Source organism: Apodemus sylvaticus, chromosome 13 (genome assembly GCF_947179515.1).
Source record: "Apodemus sylvaticus chromosome 13, mApoSyl1.1, whole genome shotgun sequence".
Lineage (NCBI taxonomy): Eukaryota > Metazoa > Chordata > Mammalia > Rodentia > Muridae > Apodemus > Apodemus sylvaticus.
In genome coordinates this window covers 5,190,343-5,194,956 of record NC_067484.1, presented here as the reverse complement: position 1 = coordinate 5,194,956, position 4,614 = coordinate 5,190,343, and positions in this window count along the sequence as shown.

The following is a 4,614-nucleotide window of genomic DNA, read 5'->3' as shown; positions in this document are numbered from 1 at the left end:
GTACAGAACTAAACAAAAAATTTTCACCTGAAGAATTTTGAATGGCTGAGAATCACCTTAAGAAACATTCAACATCATTAACCATTAGGGAAATGCAAATCAAAACAACCCCGAAATTTCACCTCATATCAGTCACAATGGCTAAGATTAAAAACTCAGGTGTTGCTGAGGATGTGGAGAAAGAGGACCATTCCTCCACTGCTGGTGGAATTGAAAGCTGGTACAACCACTCTGGAAATCAGTCTGGCGGTTCCTCAGAAAACTAGGCATGACACTTCCGGAGGACCCTGTTATACCACTCCTAGGCATATACCAAGAGGATTCCCCAGCATGCAATAAGGACACATGCTCCACTATGTTTATAGCAGCCTTATTTTTAATAGCCAGAAGCAAGAAAGAAGCCAGATGTCACTCAATAGAGGAATGGATACAGAAAATGTGGTATATTTACACAATGGAATACTACTCAGCAATTAAAAACCATGGATTCATGAAATTTGTAGGCAAATGGTTGGAACTGGAAAATATCATCCTAAGTGAGGTAACCCAATCACAAAAGAATACACATGGAATACAGTCACTGATAAGTGGATATTAATTAGCCCAGAAGCTCTGAATACTCAAGACACAATTAACATATCAAATAATTCTCAAGAAGAAGGAAGGAGAGGGCCCTGGTCCTGGAAAGGCTTGATGCAGCATTGTAGTGAATTACCAGGACAGAGAAATGGGAGGGGGTGATTGGGGAATGGGCAGAGGAAAGAGGGATTATGGGACTTATGGGGGGCTGGGGTGGACCGGGAAAGGGGAAATCATTTGGAATGTAAACAAAGAATATCGAAAATAAGAAACAAACAAACAAACAAAAGTTTTGTTTTCAGCTCTCATAAATAAAAAACAAAAAAACAAAACCAATAAAAAAAAGAATTTCTTGGTAGCAGAAAGTGATCATTAAAAAAAAATACAATATGTCAAAATGCCAAGAAGTAAGACATGTGGTGCCAAGCCCCATTTAATATATCTATAACACAGTCCTAAATCTCAGCAAAGAATATGGAGGAGAGGGCAATTGAAATAGAGAACATAGGAATCTACAGGAAATTGTCTTCACTATATGAGAAGGAAAAAATGCAACCATATTGCTGCTTAAGCGAGTCTTGAATAGTAACAATTTAGCATCTCAATGAGTGGAGACAAACTCAAGTGGCCCCATTCTTATAGTCATGTTTCTTTTATATTCTTTTTAAAATTTGTTTTGATATAGCTTATATTAAAAAATATTTTTCAATGAAGATATAACTTTTCCTTCAGTGATAATAATAGAAAATATAAAGATCTGTTTTCTTCTACTCAAAAAATTATATTTTTAGACACTTTCTGAAATTATATATTAATTTTTATCCTCCATATTATCATACTGGAAGATAGTTTTATATTTTAAACATTATAATATAATTAATATATCTAATAAATACACAAACATGACTATGCTTTTAGAAAATATGTTTTATTTCTTCATATTTCTTTTATTAATTATATTATTTTACATTCCAGTCATTGCTTCCCTCCCTGTCCACCCTTTCACAGTTTCTCATCCCCTTCTCCCCCCACCCCCTGTTTCCAAGATGATGATGCCCTCCTGTCATACCTCCCTACTCCCTAGAGCATCAAGATCCTCCTGGGTTATGCACCTCTTCTCACACTGAGATCAGACTAGGCCATCCATGCTCTGCTGTACTTCTGTCAGGGGCCTCTGACAAGCTCGTGTGTGCTGCCTTGTTGGTGGCAAAGTGTCTGAGAGATCCCAGGGGTGCAAGAGAGTTGACACTGCTGTCTTCCTATGAGGTTGAACCTCTCCTCAGCTTCTTCCAGCCTTTCCCTAATTCAATCACAGTGTTCCCCAACTTCAGTACAATGGTTGGTTGTAAGTATCTGAGTCTGTCTCAGTCATCTGTTTGTTGGGCCTCTCAGAGGACAGCCATGGTAGGCTCCTGTCTGTAAGCTCCCCATAGCACCAGTAAGAGTGGCACCTTGGAGCCTCCCCTTGAGATAAATTCCAGACCTCTTCCTTCAATCACTTCTGTATTTTTGTCCTTGCTTGCATCTGTAGCTCCTGATGTCTTTCCTAGGTTTTCCATTTCCAACGTTGCCTCCATTTGTGATTTCTTTATTGTTTCTTTATTGTTTCCATTTTAGATCTTAGACTGCTGTGTTGAATTCTTTCACCTGTTTGCTTGTATTTTCCTATATTTCTTTAAGGGATATTTTTGTTTCCTCTTTAAGGTTTTCTACCTGTTTATCTGTGTTTTTCTGTATTTCTTTCAGTGAGTTCTTTATATCTTCCTTAAAAGGACTCTTGTCTTCATGAGATAGGATTTTAGGTAAGCATCATTGTTTTCATGTTTGTTAGCATATCCAGGGCTTGCTGTGGTGGGAGAACTGGGTTCTGATGATGCTAAAATGTTGCTACTTTGTTTCCAACCCAATTCACCGGTAAAAGAAAGCTCAACTCAATCAGTTAACAAAACAAGCTACAAGCCTAGATTGGGTGACCTCACACTACAATACTGTATTTCCATCTATATTATTCCATATAACTTGCAGTTTCTCCAGGCCAGGAGCTTCCCTCTCTCAGCCACCTCTCCATTTCTCCTCATCACTCCTCTCTTGCCTGTACCCCCCCAACACCCCACATCTTTCCTCCCCTAGACTCTCAGCTCCTCCCACTTCCTCCTGCCCAATCATTGGCTCAAGCCTTTATTTGAAAAGTTAGGGTGAGAAAAAAGTTCACAAGGCAACTCCTTATCTGCAGCCCCTCTGAGGAGTGGAATTAGCATCAAACTACAAGCCCAGGGCTATCTACAACACTAAAATATTTTAGTTTCTATTGCTTATTGTCTAGTGCTTGCCTCTGACCATCTGTTTTTTTCTGTGTTAACAGGCCTGTATGCCTCTGTCTGGAGTCTCCCTTCTGTGCCCTTGGGTTGCTTCACGTCTCCTGGGAGACCAGTGTCCCTGAGTTGCTGCAGGTCTCCTGGGAGGCCTTTAGTCTGAGGGGTCTTCAGAGGTGCATACAAGTTGATGATCTGTTGCCCTGGCTGCAGCAGATCTCCTGGGAAGCCTTCAGATTGTGTAGTCTTCAGAGGAGCAGACATTCCGATGATTGCTCTGGTAGAGGGCACAAGCCAGAAGAGAGGTAGAGTTCAAGTGAAGGATCTTAAGTCCTCTTGGGGTGCCCATCTGCTGCAGTTATTGGGAGGGGGGGCTTACCTATTGCCCTGGGTGCAGCAGAACTCCTGGAAGGCCTTCAGACTCTGCAGCCTTCTGAGGGACAGACACACTGATGATTCATTTCTTCATATCTTGTAAAATAAATGTTCACTGCCTATACTAACAAAAGTATGAATAAAACTGAGACAATTTGCATTTCATTCTATCAATAAGTACTTTCATCCATTGATAGAAAAATTACTGGAAAAGAATATATCCATTGCCTCATTAACAGATGGATTTTATGTAAATGAAGAATTCATATTTAAAAATCATGTAGCCAAATATGAACTAGGTTGTCTATTTTACAACAGCATGCCGTAATAATTATAAATAGCACATTCTGTCTTCCAGTTTCCATCTGCACCAGGGTCTGATCCTGTGCCACCGCTCTCCATACCTAAATACCACCAGAAGAGAGCTGCTCTCCTAGGAGTGCTGGCAAACCAGTGAGCACAAGTAATGCCACCACTTCTGCTCAAATTTCTGGCCCAAGAAGGACCAGCACAGAGTCATCAGGACATAAGAACCAAGGGACAGCCAGGGACAGGATCTGTACCACAGAGCTGACCCTGAGTCACAACTCTCCATAGACAAATTCCTCCCAGAGAGAACTTGTCTCCAAGGAGTACTTGTCGGGAGGTGATCTGTGCACAGGCAGCCTAGTTTCAGGTAGAGTAGTGACTTTGAACCCCCGAGACCCGGTGGAGGGTGGCTTCCACCTATGACCTTGTGGGTGGAACTTCCACCTGTATGGGATGGGAGAAGTTCAATAACCACCATCTGGACCCTAGCCCCTGCCACAGTTGCTATCCTCACAATGCCCTCCCCCCAGGAGAGATGTGAATTTGTCAGTCAGTAATATAGTTGCAACACCAAGCTTTCCCCATATGTAAATAAGGTTTCCACAAGCTTTCAATCCAAGCCAATGAGAAGTACCAGCTGCCAACCCCTGAGCACCCAAAAATTGTTTATAAACTCTATCCCAATACCAATAGTTGAATAAAGGGTGTTCGAGGATTACATCTGGAAGTTTCTGTCATAAGAGCTGTAACATGAGGGAAAAGGTCCTCTCTCCCAAATCACCACTAGCCACTTTGTTGCAATCCTCCCTGGTTATGCTACCTACAGCAGCCCCAGACCGGACTGGGCACAGAGCAGCCCAAGAAGGTAGCAGTGACAGCAGGACAGAGGCAGCTTCAGCAGAGGCACAGAGATGATGGTCAGCAGGCCCTGCTCTCCCCCTCTCCCAGAAACACCCCCCCCCCTGCACCCACCTCCTGCAGGGCCTCTGCACACAGGCCCAAAATACTGACACAGAGGCTTGAAGGAGGGACAAAGAAC